The sequence below is a fragment of the Manis pentadactyla genome, chromosome 13 (genome assembly GCF_030020395.1).
Source record: "Manis pentadactyla isolate mManPen7 chromosome 13, mManPen7.hap1, whole genome shotgun sequence".
Lineage (NCBI taxonomy): Eukaryota > Metazoa > Chordata > Mammalia > Pholidota > Manidae > Manis > Manis pentadactyla.
The window spans coordinates 95,503,759-95,520,943 of NC_080031.1; positions in this window are offsets into that span (position 1 = coordinate 95,503,759).

A 17,185-nucleotide genomic window follows, 5' to 3' on the forward strand; every position below is an offset into this window, starting at 1 on the left:
AGCAGAACCACAGGGCACCTGCCCAAACAAGTGGGAAGTTAGATATTGGAGGCAAGGAGACCAGCCAGAAATCCAGGTGCTACAGGCAGGGTGGTGCAGGAAAGAGGACCCCAAAAGGCAGGGGAATCAGAGGCCAAGTGCCTTTAGGGGTCTGAAGGGACACAGTGAAAAAAAAAAGGGGGAGAGTGAGACAAGTGACAGGAGGGCATCACACATTTCTGAATCAAACCTGCTGCCTCTGAGTGACAGAGGTGACCTTCTTCCAAGACTTTGCATTAACAGAGAAAAGCTGGTGTGACAAAACTCTCAGAATTATGTCTTTGATATATGAACACCCATTGCCCCTTCGGACCCTTATAAACAGAGTTCACTCCAGATTCCCCTGATGTGTCCAGGTACACATCTCCAATCACAAGAGGTCTCTGAAGGTAGATCTCCTTTTACAATAGAAGGACTATTTCCATTTTGAGGAGCTAAGAGATACTTCTGATTAATTGTTAATTTAGCCTTTGGAGACCTCAATTTATATGTAGCAGTGACCAGTGTCTGCAAACAACCTGAGCAGAGGAAGGAAGAGGTCCTCAGGAAATTAACGTAATGGTTTCAGCTCATTACTAGAAGAGCATGTCCTTAGAGCCCAGTGACTTCATTCATTTATTCAAGACCACTCTAGAATCCAATTAAAACTGGAAGTCACAAACAGCAGCATTGTTTATCCCCTCACTACTGAGAGGAGGTGGGAGAGGAGATACGAAATAACACAGGCCCCGGAGGAAGCAGGGATGCTGTGGGGGCCAGCACTGCAGGGCTACCTTGGACACGCAGATATCCTACCTGGGGAAGGCGTGATTTCAAAGAAATATGGGTCCCATCTTTAAGAATTAGTTTTGTATTCCATCATCAGACATTAAACACCTTTCTTGAGACCCACATACTTTAACTCCACCCAAAAAGAGGCCAAAAGAAGAAAGGAGAGGATCAACCTCCCAGGGAAAAGCCAAAGGTCTACAAGGATGTGGAAAGGAAATGTCAGTCCTTCCTTCATCCTTTTAACATCTATTGAGATCTGACCTCAGGTACAGCACCAAACAAAATGGATAGTGTCTCTGCCCAGGAGGAGTGTCCCCTTGCAGGCACAGGCATGGGAACAGACCACCCACAAAAGACATAGTAAGTAGGGGAAGTGTTAGGTACACTACAAAGTGACTAAATGCAGCAGCACACAGGAGACACACGTGAGGCAAAAATTCAGTTAAGAAGTTGAGTTTCTGCAGGATCAAGAACAATGAGGGAGGACAGGTAGAAAACAGAGCCTGGAACTAGTCATCACCAGGCACTCCCGAGCCACCCATATGTCCCCATCAGCGCTTCCATAATCAGCTTCAGCCTCCCAGGGAATGAGTCGAAAGGAAAACATCAGAAGACGTTGGCAGGGCGGCCCTGCTGGTCCTCTGAGCTGCCACCACATTCAGGCAAGGACTCCTCAGTCCCTGCCCTCCCCTCCTCTCCTCCCCCCTTCTCTCCGGAGGCTGGGTCAAGCCTCCCAGGACAGGAGCGGCAAGCCCCTAACCTGACATTAAGTCTTAGGAGACTAGTCACACAATGGGGAAATCTTACTGGTCTTACCAGGACCTCAGGAAATCAGACCCTCAACTCCCGGCAGAGCTGAGAACAGCTCCCAGCTGGGCAGGGTCATGTCACAAGCAGAAGCCACCCATTCTCCCCCAGCTCCTGCACTAAGCCAGAAGGCAGGAGAGCCCTCTTGGCTGTGAGCCCAGCAGGACACCCGGGCCAGTCTATCCCCTTCTCTCAATACATGAGGAGATTGAGCTTATGATTGGGTAGTTTTCTGACCAAGGTCGCATACCCCAGGATGGGTGCAGGAGGTCCTCGTGGTCCCTCAGAGGCCAGCCAGCCCCTTGTGGGAGAAAGGGCCACAGCTCCCCCACTGCACAGTTATCCCCCTTATTCCTGTCTTAGCTATTGAATTTCCTCAGAAGGTTTAATTTTTTAAAGGGTTTCTACTGAATACATGTTTGAAGCCACTTCCAGGATTTGGTGGTAAACACCCAAATACCTTTCCCAGCATTAAAGAGCTGGTGCATTGCTCAGCTCCATCGGAAGCAAACAGACTCCGGCACAGAGGCCCCCTGCCTTTCCAGGACATGCCGGGAGCCCCTGCTTATGTGTCAGTTCCTCACCAGGACATTCATTGCCAAGACAGCCAAGCATGTCTTTTCCTGCCCATTGTATGCAGGCCAACTCCAAGGCAGGGGAGAGGTGGACACAGTCATGTGCTAGGAAACCACTACCCTCTCTGCCAGATGGCAGAGTCCTTTCATCTAACAAGGTCACAATGGTACCTTGATCCAGGACCCCCACAATGACAAGCCCCCAACTCCGTAGAGGACAAGTCAAGAACATGCTTGGCTCCTGTTCAGGGACCTTTGAGGGTCTGAGAACAGAGGGGCAGTCCAGGCACTGGCCAGCCCTCCTGCATCGTCCACAGGGGAAGAATCTGGGGTGGCGGACATGGAGGGGATTTGCAGGCAGTCCCGCCTCCTCAGCTCCTGGACACAGACACTGAGGTCACTTGGAGACTCAGGAACATTCAGACCAGGCCTCAAGTCTCCTAACTTCCCAACTCTGAGGCGGGTTTAGAGGACACATACCCAGAAGCCACAAGCCTGTTCCCTTTTCAGGGCTGAGTATTCAAGAAACAAGCCCAGACCATCCTTTGCTCAAAAATGTCCCATAGCTGAGATGGCCTTTCAGGTGACACCACACTTCGGTCTTGAGTCATGAATTCATTTCAAAGTGCTTCTCAAGATGGTTCTTGCATAAATCCTACTTTAGCACAAACGGGATCCTCATTGAAGTTTCCCTGCCATCTCAGTCATTTACCACACCACTGACCTTTGCTTCTAGGTTAATTATAAATAGTTTTGTGTATTGGAGAAATTGAACTGAATTAGCTTAGTTTTAGTCTCTCATCAATAATTCAAATGACCATATCCCACAAATGAAAACACTAAAACTGTCCAGGATGGGTAGAGCAGACCCCCACCCCTAGAGAGGCCTCCTGGGGCAGGGAAGGGGCACAGCCTCCCTTGGTGGGCCCATACTTGATTTCCCTTGATCTGGATGGCCCAGTGCCGGGGAGCACAGGGGATGTCCCAGGCTGTCCAGCCCTGTCTGACAGCCCATTAGCCTCAGTTGTCTCAGACACCTGCCTGCTCTGATTACCATCAGAGCAGAGGCGAGGCGACAGGCCCCAGCGCCCTGCTGTCTCCCCCTGCACTGACCTGTTATCAAGTGATTGTGCTTCTGCTCTGAGGCACTCAGAAGCTCTCCCTGGCTGCTATATATAACCTCCCTGGGAGGTCACCTGCCAGTGAGGCTTGGTGGGGGGACCACTTGGGGGCAAAAGTCCCAAAACAGCACCAACTTCCTGCCACTGCCTCCAGGCAGAGAGCTAAGCAACCTGGGAACTGAGCAAAATCTGTTCATGCAAGATACATGTGGCACCAGGTCAGCTTTCACTGTATTCTGGGGCTGGAGATACCAGGGTACATGAGGAGGACACTGAGATGATGGCAGCCTGAATGCTGTGGATGTCAAGAGAGGCTCAAGAGATGAACTCAGAGGGTTCCCCATGGCTCTGTGCCCAGGCCACACCCCAACAGGACTGCCCCTGATATCCAGAAAGATGCTGTTGTGATTGCAAAGAGGCTGAAAATCCCCTGCTGCTGACATGAACTGAGCCCCTGTACTTGTTTCCTGGGGCTGCCATAAAAAATCACCACAAACTGAGTGGCTTTTAACAACAGAAATGTATTCTGTCCCAGTTCCAGGGCCCGGAGTCCAAATCAGGCAGAGCCACGCTCTCTCCAGGAACTCCCCGGAGGACCTGGTCCTGGTCTTTCAAGCTTCTGGTGGCTCCGAGTTCTTGATTTGTGGCCGCGTTGTTCCAATTTCTCCCTCTGCGGTCTCATTGCCTCCTCTTCTCTGGCCTGTGTCTTCTCCTTTCTGTCTCAACTCTCCCTCTTTCTCTTATAAGGACACTTGTCATTAGAGATAGGGCCCACTAGGACAATACAGGACGGTCACCCCATCTCAAGATCCTTAACACGTGCAAAGACCCTGTTCCCAAGTAAGGTCACTAGTACAGGTTCTAGTTTGTATATCTTCCTGAGGGGCCACCCATTCAACCCACCACATACCCCATCTATGGAAAAAAAGAGCAAGAGAATAGCTTTGGGGTCAGGAAGCTCTGGGTTTGAATCCCACCTCTGCCACTTACTTAATAACCAAACTTCAATCCTCTCTTAGGATGTCACCAGTTCGTATCCAGTAAGGGGCCCAGAGGGGCAGTGATCTCAGAGCAGGCCTCACCCCCTTCTCTCTCACATAGAAGTCCCAATGGCACTACTCAGGGACAGTCCCACCCCAGGCCCAGGGGGAGTGAGAACTTCGTGGGTCCTGCAAGGTGGCCTGCAGTGGGGCCATGTGCTCCCTCCATTCTGAGGACTCAGCCCTCTGTCACCTCTCATGACACCTTGTCTTCCCAGGCTCTGGAGCCTGGCTGCCTTCTGGCTTCTTTCTGCCTCAGTGCCCCCAGCAACACCAATAGATCTCCATCCCAGCTTTGTTTGCTTTTAATTACTAAGCCAACGAAATAAGCCCCCTGTGCAGCCCCGTGCAGGCACACCTGGCTGCCACCAACAGGTAATGAATCACTCAGCCATGTTCAAGGGCAGGCCTTCCTGACAGCAAGGGGACAATCGACTGAACAAAGTCCGGGTGAGCTCGGAGGTCAAAGAATATTGAATAAGGAGTGTGCCGCCCTCCCCAGCGAGCGCCCTGCCTCCCTCACACCGTCCCTGAGCTCAGGGGATATTGACGCAGGTATAGTCTTGGAACTGTGTGTTTCTGACAAGGAGGATTGATTTCTCGAGGAAAATGGAAAGTGGACACTGAGCAAATACTCTCTCATATATTGGCTCCAAGACAGCGATTCTTTAACATCACCTGTGAGTGACTAAGAAAAGAACAATCCAGTTTTTTTTTTTAAGGCAGAGAGAAGACATAGAAGTTTGTAGACTCCTATTGCGCTAATTTCCTCCATGACTGAAAAGGCCTACAAAGCAATGAGTTGCTTCCACAACACCCATGCCGAACTCTGTACCCTGCATGCAAGACTGATGACACACCTCCCTGGAGCCATCTTCAAGCAGGACAAGTTTGTCTTCAAGGACCCGGAGGCGGCAAAAGGGAGAGTATGGACACAACCAGGGGTCCTGCAGGGCGCACAGATCAGGATTTGCCCCAAAGGCAAGAGGTCAGCCACACAGGGCGCCTCGATGTCCATCCCAGCACCCCACAGGGAAGAGCTGCCAAGAGGCTCAGAACAGCTTGGTATTTCCTGGGGGACAGAGCCATCCAGAGACGCCAGCGGGCAGTCAGCCCCAGCTCCTGACCCATGGGGGCCCCTGCAGAGGGCACAGGATGTTGGACAATGGTGAACCCAGTCACCCTGCTGTGTTAACTGGAGCAGATTCCCTGAGGGAGGCTGAGTGCAGGGGAGAAGGAAGACCGTGTGTGAGCTGACAGGTCAGTCAGCTTCCTGGGGCAGCAGAGACACCAGGGCTGTGAGGACAAAAGGCAGACACACTTCTGACCCCTTTCTTATAAAAGGTAGAAGTACATATGTAGAGGTATAGAATCACACACACACATGTGCCTGGAAGCATCTCTAGAAGGTAGCACCCTGAGGTGTTAACAGTGTGTTTCCCCCTCAGTCGTGGTATCTGGGATTTGTTTTTCATTGTGCTTTGTCTCTATTTTCCAAATTTTCTATAATGTACACCATATTACTTCTATAATGTGGAAAAAGTGCTGTTTCTTAAATTGTATAAATGCCAAGAACTGGAATCTTAATAATTCTCACATCCCTGCATCCCCTCTGGAAGAACGAACGGTTTGTGACAGACTGTGCCTAATTAGATCATAGAGAAAACCAAGCCCCGTGCTCAGCTGACCGTGTGTGGGGTACCAGGGGCACCGCTGTCCTTCCGGACCCAAGGGCACCGCACTGGACCCTCGATTCTCCTCCCCTGCAAATTTTGTGGCCCCAGTGCCACTGTTTATTCCATTTAAGAATAACCAAAAGAACCAAATAGATTTCACAAATCACTTAGTCCTTACAGCTTTCTTCTCGAGAACACGCACGCAGGCTTCCAGCAAAGATGATGCGAAATAACAAGACAGATGTAGTAACTGTTACCAAGTGCTCGGTTCACTAAACAAAGGGCTTCTGAAACTATAACTCAGTTTATGTGGGTGTAATAGGATGTGAGCAGGCTAAGAGGAGCCATATACAATGGACAGGCAGCCCCGCCAGCAAAGGAGACAGGCCACAGCAGAGCTTCCTGCACCCCTACAAACCACTCACTGGGGCCTCGGAAAGGTGAGACTGAGGGACTTTGCACTTCTAAGAAAAGACTCAGAAACACTTCTTCGTTCTTTCTGGTACCAAAGGTGGAACCCAGGCCCCTCCCTCTGTGTGCCCTCTTCATTCATTTGGTGCCATGGTGCATCGAATACCTACTGCGTCCACCAAGCAAAGGTACAAAGAATCTGACCCCATCACCAACACTGGGGGTTCACAAGCTGACGGGGCCTTCCCTAGGGTCAAAGGATGCAGAGAAACGGTCACTGGCCCCAGAGTGACAGAACTGCTGGCCCCCAAAGGCCCCAGCCTTGGGGCTGATGGAAGAACCCCACACCTAGTCCTTGTGCAAAAGCTGGTCTCCTCAGAGGCCATTCCAGAGCTCTGCAGCCAGGCCTGAGAAAGAGGCCTTCCCAGAGAACCGGTCCTGGAGCTCACCCCCAGGGGGCCCATCATCCCTCCTCCACGCTCACAGCCACGGCCCCTCTGCCCTCAGCATCAGCTCACTCTGTGAGGAGCAGACCTCCGGGTGTGGAAATCCAGTGACTCTCCTGGTCCAAGGCTCGCCGTGGATCCTTGGACACGACCCTTACTCTGTCTGGGAGGCAGAGGGCCTGCGGGTGACAACTGACAGCCAGGTTGGCCCAGCTCTTCCCCTGGAGCCCCTCCAAGGAGCTTCCTGATACGACCCCAGAATGTAGGCTCCCCTGGCAGGATCGACAAGCATGTGCCCACTTCTGTGGGGCACATAGGCTAATGAGATGGCCACAGCCCCAGTCCAGCGGCCTTCAGTCTTCCTTCTGCGCTCAGGCCTGCACACCCAAGTTGAGGCCAGAGGCTCAGGGGACTGGGATTGCTGGAGCAGCCTGCTGATGAGCTGATCCCCGACTAAGCAGGCTGCATGGCCATATGTCAGCACGTTGGAAGCCGTATCAGATGAGCTGGCCGCATGGCACTCTGCTCCCCAGGATGCCCACCAGTGTGAATGCAAACAGCTCCCAGAGGCCCTGCCAGGGTCCTGGGCCAGGAGAGCCGCCACATGTTGGAAGTGGGGGCCACCACTGCCAGCTGAATGGGTAGGGCCTTGGGAGGGGACCCAGCTCGTTGATCTCATGCTCTCTATGCCCGCAGCCACCTTGAGCCAGGAGCGGGAACATAGAAGCACAGGCACTTTCTCAGCAAGTCTACCATGTGATTCTCCCAAGCATACAGGGAGGTCATCAGAGCAGAAAAGCATCCCCACTTCCCGGATGAGGAAACTGAGGCTCAGCCTTGGACAGGCCGGAAAGGGTCAGAGCCAGTCCCAAATCCTGGACTCCTGCCTGCAGTTGCTCTGCCACCTCTACAGGAATCTTCCTCAGTTAGGTGAGTATCCAGGATGGGGCACGGCCTGAACCCACCCTGCACCTGGCACGGGAGCTCCCTCAGTGACTCTGCCCCCTCCACCCGTCCATTCAGAAGCCAAGCCTGGGAGCTGGGAGCGATGAGCTCTGCTCCCCACTTGCTCTGCCACTCACCACGGGGGACCCAGATCACCCGTCCCGGCCTGAGGTTCCCCGCTGATAAAGTCTCCAGCAGGCCTTCATGTCACCGAGGCCTCCCCAGCTCCATAGCTACAACTCCAGAGGCATCTGCGGGGCTAGGACTGTCAAAGGTTGCGGGATGCAAGCCTATGTCTTTCCTGGTGCTTTAAGAGATAATGAAATGGGGGACACAGCCGCCATCTCAAAGACCCCATGCTCTTGTGGAGAAGACGAGCAGCCCATAAGCCAAGCTGCCCACACTGGAGGGTGGAATAATTGCTACGCCCCCAGTGAGTGCTCTGAGTGCTTCCTGGAGGAGGCAGCAGAGAACCAGGCCCCAGAGCCGGGGTGCCTGGATGGGCCATAGACAGGCATCTCAGGTAAGGGAAGGATATCAGAGAGGCCTCGAGTCAGCAAAGAGCATGGTGGGGCTGGGGCCACTGGGATGTGTGTACACAGAGTCCTGCCCTGAGCTACTAACTCAGGGAAGGACAAGGGCCCTACATGTTGAGGTTACCAAATTCCTTTTAATGACTCTTAAGTGCTCCCTTATAACTTTCTATAAATCCATCAGCTCATCCCCATCCCAGAACTCCACATGCAACCTCATTAAGAGGCAGTAAGTGGTGGGAAATATTGATACTTCTGGCTAATGGCATTACTAATACCATTACCATTCATATCGCCTCGTAAACAACCCTTATAGGACATTTAGCATGGCTAAGTCCAAATGAAGATGATACTATTGCTAATTATATCTCTATAAACTTATTTTATGACAGGGAACAAGGGCTCTTATATCCTCTGATTATTCAGTTGCCAGAACCATAAGGTAGTAGGCAAGACTTCATGAAGACATGCCCTCTGGGGATGATTCATTACAAATAATTGTGGTTTGCAAAAGCACAAGAGCTTTCAGGAGATTTTTAAAAAGAAAAGAATTGTAATTTGTAGGAGAGAAGACAGGGAGGAGACACGCAGGCAGCCAGAATGAGCAAGGCCCAGCCTCGGCTGCTCTGCAACAGCTGGGCAGGATGCCCAAGCTCACTCTCGCAGGTCGGTGCATCCAAGGGGCAGAAAGTGGCCTGGGTAGGCCATGCCTGAGCTGTCTGTCTGTGGGGTACATACATCAGTGTCAGTGACTATGGAGCTCCAGGGAGGAAAGCTAATAAGCATGTGTCTACGTCTCATGGGGGGTTCTAAATCCAGCAGCCTGGAGATCATTTTGTGAAATTACTCACATTTCTTATTTACTCAATGGTTTACTTAACAGCATCTCAGAAAGCAGTGCCTGCCTCAATAATTCCCCTCCTGTGCTGTTTGGGAAACATCATTCCCAGATAACAGTCAAAAACGCTTACTCTAAAGGGAGGCTGTGAATAAGAAAATAAACGCTTTTCTTTTTTCTCTTTCTAGATGAACTCAGACAATTTACAGTATTAAATGTCCCCTTGCACTCTGGGGAACCAGAATTGATTTTTTTCTTAAAATTGCTCATTGGGTTGCTTGTAAATTTTTCTAGCTGTTGTTATCAAGTTGTAAACTGCAGTTATGAGAACAATCACGGATTGATAGTGGCGGTCATTCTGAGCGAGGACTGGGCCTATATCAACACAAATAATTCGGGCTTTTGACAGACATTTACAGTAAACTGTCCTTAGTTCAGAGTCAGTTAATTAAGAATTGGTGAGATCTCAGCTAAATACTAGGGAGTTCACCTTCCTTTGGCCTATGAGGTAGTCATTATTGCTATTTGCCAAATATTCCCAGTTCTCCCTATGTCCCTTCCTTCATCTCTTCTGAAGTTAGGCAAGGCCATGGGACTTGTTTTGGCCAATGAAATGTGAGTATGAGAATCATCTATAAGTTCCACATAAGTCCTTTAAAACAGAGAGAGGTCAGCAGAAAAAACAGGTAGTATATATTTTAGGCTTTGTGGGCCAAATGGCCACTGTCACAACTACTCAGCTCTGCTGTTGTAACATGAATGCAGTCACAGATAATATGTGATCAAATGGGTATGGCTGTTTCAATAAAACTTTATTTATGGACAAAAATTTGAATTTCATATAATTTCTGTATATCACAAAATATTTTTTTAACCATTTGAAAATGTAACAAAGTATTCCTATTATGGACAAAAATTTGAATTTTATATAATTTTTGTGTATCACAAAATATTTTTTTTAACCACTTGAAAAGGTAAGAAAATATTCCTGTTTGCAGAATATACAAAAACAGGTCAGATTTGGCACAAAGGTCATAGCTGGCCAACCCCTACTTTAAAAGGATCAGTGGCTGATTTGTTATACGCACCCTCCCCCCGATGAGATGAACACAGAAGTATGTGTGGAGATGGTTCTGCCAACCACCCGCATCCATGAGAGCCTATGATGAACAACGCCCCCAGTTAGTTCCCACTGGATGTGCAGAGAGAGCCAGACATACACTCTTGTTTAAGCCATTAATACTGGGGAGGCAGGTATTTGTTACTGCAGCAAACCTAGCCTATCCTGTCTGAAATATTCTATGAAGGATTTTTCCAAGTGAATTAATGGAATAGACAAAATTTCGCTATAAAAGTCTTATTAAGAAAATTAATTATTTTCAAATACTTTAAATATCCTTAATAGTACCCATTTTCATTAACATCATAAATTATGCATAAATGATTTTGATATGTTCATTTTTTCATTAAAATCATATATTATGCATAAATGATTTTGATATGTTCATTAAAGCAAATACTAAATATGCTGAAAATTGACATCTCCTAAGTCTACTTAGAATCACACTGCATGTTTAGAGTCCTTTCCTTTTCAAGTATATTCATACTGAGACTAGACTTTCTCCTCATCTGTCCCATTCAATGATACTGACAGTTTGGAAACCTCAGCCTCCTATTTCATTTTTAGCCCAAGTGACAGGTAGGGAATAGCAGATGTTTCCAAACAGAATGAACCATTCTAAACATCACATTTTAATAATGTATTATTGAAAAAGAAAGAGGTAGATAGAGACAGGAAAGTATGCCATGTGACTTGGACATGTCCCTTGTCCTTTCAGGGTCTCTGTTTTCCCATCTGTAAAACTGGGAGATGGAATAAATGCCCTTTATGAGCTCTTTTCACTTCAAATGTCCTAAAACTAGATATCACTTCAAACAGACAATTTAAAACAAATCCTTTGGGATCTGACTCTCAAACAAAGTCAAAGGCTTCTTCACCCAAATGTACGGTACCTGGACGGGAAGACTCACAGAGCTGGGAACTGGGTTCCTCAGCTCTCTCACTATCTCTTTGTAATCTTTCCATGTGACTATTTCAACATGGAGATTTCAGGTTAGTGGGACTTGTGGCTCAGGGTTCCCAGGAAAGGGAAGCAGAAGCAGGTGGAAGCTTTTATGACATAATCTCAGAACTCATGCAGCTTCATTTCTGCTACACTCTATTGGTCCGGACTATTACACAAGTCCAGGCATGTTCACATGGAAGGAACACAAAACCCACCACTCAGGAGTGCCGACGTCATGTAAGAAGGCACAGCATGCACGGGCATGTAGTGTGGAGTAGATACTGATGCAGCCATCTGGAAAATACAATCTACCACCACTTCTCTAGTTGTTCTTAAAGCAGGTTGGTCTAAAATAAGCTAGAATGTCATTTTCACACGTAGAAATTTCCTTCTCCATTTGCTAGGAGTTTTCCTGAATTGACATAAGACTGCCATGACTATGTTTTGGTGATGGACACCTCTGTTTTGGAGCTCTTCCTTCAGCTCTGCTGAACCCACCTTCCAGGTAGGCAGCATTTATCATATCAATATTAGGCAAACCCTCTCTGAGGCCCAGTGAGAAGTTGGGCGCCATTCTGGCAAGGCTCTGGCTCCGCAGACCGATATAACCTGTCTCTCCTGCTACCTACCCACTCAGACTCCCTCCTAAGACTGCTTTCTCCAAGCCCAAAACAGCAAAGAAAATCCAGACCACTTCTCATGGTCTGTCCTACCTTTGCTTTATTCCCTCAGACTAGGACTTTCCAAAGACTATTTTACAAAAACTCTGGTCTTACAAGAAGTGAATTCTGTTTAATTCAGAGACTATTATTTCCCCCTCTTCCAGATTCATAATGCATATTAACATACAGCCCCTGAAAAGTTCTGTAGCAAAGAAATATGTTTAACTTTGTTTCATAGCTGCTCCCTCCCGCAACCCATGTCTCATGAATTTATTTAATTATGGAAAGTGGATTTGGGGGAAGTTATCTTTTTATCAACAGGATACCAATTAACACCCCATAAACACCATACAGAATGTATCGACATCGGATAGCGCATCCTCAGACTTTTGATTGCATTTCCACTCTTGTGGGACTGTAGAACCTGGCTGTTCATAATAAAATATTCTGCCTCAAACTGCCTAGGGGGAGCAAGGTCATGGCTGATCACTCTTTTGCTCAGTGGGATGCATTTCTGGGTGTTTCAAAGCAAAGATGGGCCATGTACCATTTTCCAAATTAGGCTGATGAATGCATCAACCTTTTCTACCTGCCAGTAACACACCAAGAAGTTTTTAAAAGGCTTGTGTTTACTGTCTGCCAATACACATCGGGCCATTAGCCAGTTGGCAGGCCTTGTGCAAGCTTCATTTCTGGCAGCTTGCAGTGAGCTGCCCACTCCATAGCTGAAAGCTACAATCAATGCCCCTTCAATGCTAAAGGGCTACAGGGGTGAGAGGTGAGGGAGTAAATTGGTTTGATGAGGGAATGAGAAACAAGGAGAAAGGGACAAAGCCTTCCTTCTAACCTCAGCATTCAAGAGTCTCCTGCTCAAAGCCTTATTCCCGGCATTGCTGCATATCTGTTCCACCAACCTCTTGATAATTTAGATGTGATTCCAATGAGAGCTGTGTTGTTTAATAAAGCAAAGACAATCAACTCTTCCTCTGTGTTATAATAGCCTCTCTGTGTGTTTACTTGAGAACAAATGCTGTTATAATTTCTTCAGGGAATCAATATCTTCCAGTGCATATGCACTGCCCTATTGGAGGTTCAGATTGTGTAAGGAAAGAAGGGGAAATTTATTGCCTTGTAAATGTTGGCAGAAGCTAGTAGGTTTAGTGAGAGCTGTAATTAAAGTTTTGCTGATAATAAAAAATGGAGGCAATAAACACTCACACAGATTTTCCAGTCCTCAGCCATAGAACAGCTAACCCATCTCAGAATCCTGGACACTTGCTGGTCTCTGAAAGTGAGGATCCCATAGCCCCAAACGCTGCCAGCTCCTGGACCCTTGAGATGCCCTTCATATGCTCACAGTGCCAGCAAGCTACAGTCACTCGCTTTTCAATCTGTTCTCTTCAATTTTAGGGGCAGTGGGTGAACCTTTGTTTTATCAGCTACACCCAAGGCCAGATATTCAAGCCAGCACACTGCCAGGCCAGCAGGCTACCTAGGATTTGAGATTGGGGGACGCGATCTGAAGACAAGGACACACACTTCAGAAAGAACTGGAGTGTGAGGGGCAGTGAATCATTTCCTGCCAACCTTCCTGGAAGGGATGCCTCCCCAGGAACCAGCTCAAGTTCTTCAGAGCAACACATGATGATTTCCCAAAGACTACTCGGCCCCCAACAATCAGCTGAGCGTTTGCTGCGGTTCTGTGTCTGTTCTAGGTTTGACGGAGGCAGAAGAAATGCGTGGCTGGCGAGGGAGGAGTGGGTGGGGGAAAGGAGACCTCCCAGTACCCACAGGAAGCTAAGACAGGCTGTGTCCACCAGGTTCCACCAACCCCCTGCCACTGGACTAAGGAGGTCTGCACTGTCTAAGCAGGATAAAATCATAGGCACATCTCCCTGAGATCCCTGTAGAAAGAATGTCAGGCTACAGAGGAAGGGGGCAGTTTCTCTGGCCCACAGGCTTGGAGGCATCATCAAGGCTTTCCTGGCCCTGGGCACCACAGTAAGACCAACTGGCCTGAGGAAAACCAGGAGACATCTCCACTCACAGCTCACTCCCCATACCAGGGGAGTCCCCCAAGACTCCCCCAAGAGGGAAGCCCCTTCTATAATTTCTGCAGCCATCCACTCAGTACTCACTGAGCAACTGCTCTGTATCACACGCACTATCAGTCTCTTGCAGAAAAGACAAACAAGTGAGCATATTAACCTCAACATAGCCAGAAGGTTTCTCTGAGAATAAAAGCACCTGAGTACTTGTAGAAATAACAAAATGCTCTAGACTGAGCACCTACTATGTGTCAGACAGTATACAAAGCCCTTTACAGAAGTTCATTCTCTTTTGGGCCTTACTATCATTCCCTGTGAGGTAGATGGTGGTCGTCTTTGGCAGCGAGGGCAGTAAAGCCAGGAGGAAACAATGTGCCCAGGACCAGCACACAGTACAGGGCCCTGGCACAAACCAGGTCAGTGGTGCTCCACACCCATGTTCTTCCTCATGCCATGAACCCCCCCATCATCCATGCCACATGAGCTCCACACCTGCCATCACACGTCTTCCACCCGCCAGGGTCTGCTGGTGGGACGGGGGTAGAAGTACAAAGAGAGAGTCGGATGAAGGGCCTTGAGGAGGCCTCCGGGGAGAAAGGGTTGACCCTTCCAAGGACCGCAGAGAAGCAGCGAAGAGAGCAGGTCTGGAGCTAAAGGAAAGTAAACTTGCGGGGCTTCGCGTGCCCATGGGAAGCAGGCCCCTCTGGGACTACTCACTGCCAGAACTTACAGATGCTGTGCCCTTCTCTATCTCACAGTCTGTCCTCTGACCCTCTAAACAAATGTTCCAAAGCGTAAGAGTTTGCAGGGGCTTCAGTGCAGCTCCCGTGTTAATGCACGCTCTACTGCAAATGGCCCCTGATGCAGCCACAACCCCAAGGCCTCCTGTGGCTGTGGGGCTCCCCCGGCCAGCCAGGCACACCCAGCCCTCTCCAAGGCTGGACCATTAGCAGCAGACTCAGGCATTGGATGGGACAGAGCACAGGTGAAGCGCAGAGGCTGGTTTTCTCACAATGCAAGACCCTCCAGTCATGCAGCCCTCTGCTGGGGGCTACCCTTAGCATCAGGGGCAGGCCTGCATGACACTCTGCTCCCCTTGCAATCCCTCTCCGCAGACACCTCAGAACTTGCATCAGTCTCATGCTGCTCAGCTCCAAATGGCACTCGTTTCCCAGTGGATGAGGGATTGGCCCTGTCTAGTATCTGCTGCCCGGCATTTGCCCACAGGGAGCTGCAGCAGGGGACCTGCCTGCATACCTGCAGGCCCGGGGCAAGACCCAAGAAAGTGCCCAGATTTGCAACTACCAGTCCTGCAGCTTCGCCAAAGAATCCACTGGCCCTGGAGAAGGGTTCCAGAGCTCAGGCTGTGGTGAGGACCCTGGGCTGCTGATTATCCAATAAAATTACCAGCAGGCATTAAATCTCTCCTCAGTTAACCCAGCATCTTTAATAATAAAAAAGATTTTGCACTAGGGATAAATACAATGTCTCATTTTCTCACTCTCACTGGTCTCCTGTCACTGTGCACGTATTAATAAGATAGCTAATATACAGCTCCCAATCAGCTACTAAAATGCTGCTGTTATTGCTACTAATTCGATGATAAAATGTGCCTGTGCCAGGCCATAAAAAGTGGGCCATCATGTGACTGGGGGCTCTATGGGAAGTGATCCATAGGCCCAGGGGTCTAGAATTGGCCACAATGGCCACAATTCAAGTCATAGCCCCTGCAGGACTGACTGCCAAGGACCCAGACACCACCCGAATCTCAGACGTGTGTTCCTTGTGATATTACTTTCCTATGGCTGTGTAAAAAATTACCACAGATTTAGCAGTTTAAAACAATACCCATTCATTATCCCACAATTCTGTAGGTCAGAAGTCTAGGCACAGCTCTACAGGATTCTGCTCAGGGTCTCACAGGGCAGAAATGAAGCTGCCAGCTGCACTGCATTCTGGGTGGATGCTTGACTGGGGAAGAATCCATTTCCAAGCCCATTCGGGTTTTTAGCAGAACTCAGTTCCTTGCAGCTGTAGGACTGAGGCCCCGTTTTCTTGCTGGCTGTCAACTAGGGGTCGCTCTTAGCTCCTAGAGGCTGCCACAGGTCCTAGCCACCTGGCCCTCTCCATGGTATGGCAGCTTACACCTTCAAAGCCAGTAGGAGATGGTCAGCAGTCTGCCACCCTGGAGCATTACACAGCATCACATACCACTGCAGATTTGGCTGTCGTGCTGACAGGCACCCCCTGTACTCAAGGGGAGGGGAATATGCAGGGCATGTGCACTTGCAAGTGGCATCTTGGGGGCCATCAGAATTCTGCCTACCACACCACTGTGTTAAAACCGTCCCCATACCTGTCTTTGTGTACAGGCCGTGGGCCACGGCCACTCCCCTGCCCCCACAGCCCTGGAGGGTCTGCTGGCTCGTCCCCAGTCCAACCCTCCACTCCTGGCAAAGCAGAGAAGCGGGTCAGGAGGCAGCCTGTTCAGGCACCAGGGTAGGCGCCAGGGGGTAAAGGAGCATGGGGGCAGCCCCTCACTGGGGAGCAGGGCAGGGAACGGTGTTTCCAAAGCAGACTCCTGGCTGAGGGACAATAACCCACATCTGATCCTAAGGCCTTTCCGAAAGCCTTCTTTGAGTTTCTCCTCCAAAGCTCCCCTCCTCTTTCTTCCAAAGCAGCCCCTCCCAGTGACCAAGGTAAAGCAAACCCCATTACTTGACCTTACTCCCTTGCCCTGGTACGGACACCTGGGAGAAGCTGTTCTCAAGAAGGCCTGGAAGGAGGGAGGCTACCCCAGAAGTTCTGGGAAGCAGCATGGGGGGACCGCGCAGGGCTCAGGCCTGCCCCCAGGTCAGGCAACTCGGAGCATGGGATCCGCCTTCCTGAAGCTCCCCGCCAGAGCTGCTGCCGGGGTTCCTGAGGCAGAAGTAGCAGGGGCCCTGCTCTGCCTCCAGCTGCTTTGAAAGCCCAGCAAGGAACTCGATGGATTGGCTTTCCGTTGCAAGGGTCGGTGGATAGGGAAAAGGAGCCACTGGAATTGAAGTGCTGCAGCCCTGAGGGGCCCCGTCCCCTTCCAGACAAAGCCCACACTCCTGCCACCACCTCCCAGGGCCTGTGCAGGTTACCTGTGCCCCGCCCCCACCACTGGCCTGCTCCACCCCCAAGGGTTCCCCAGCCCTCCCAAGCCTTTGCTCAGCTGGGAAC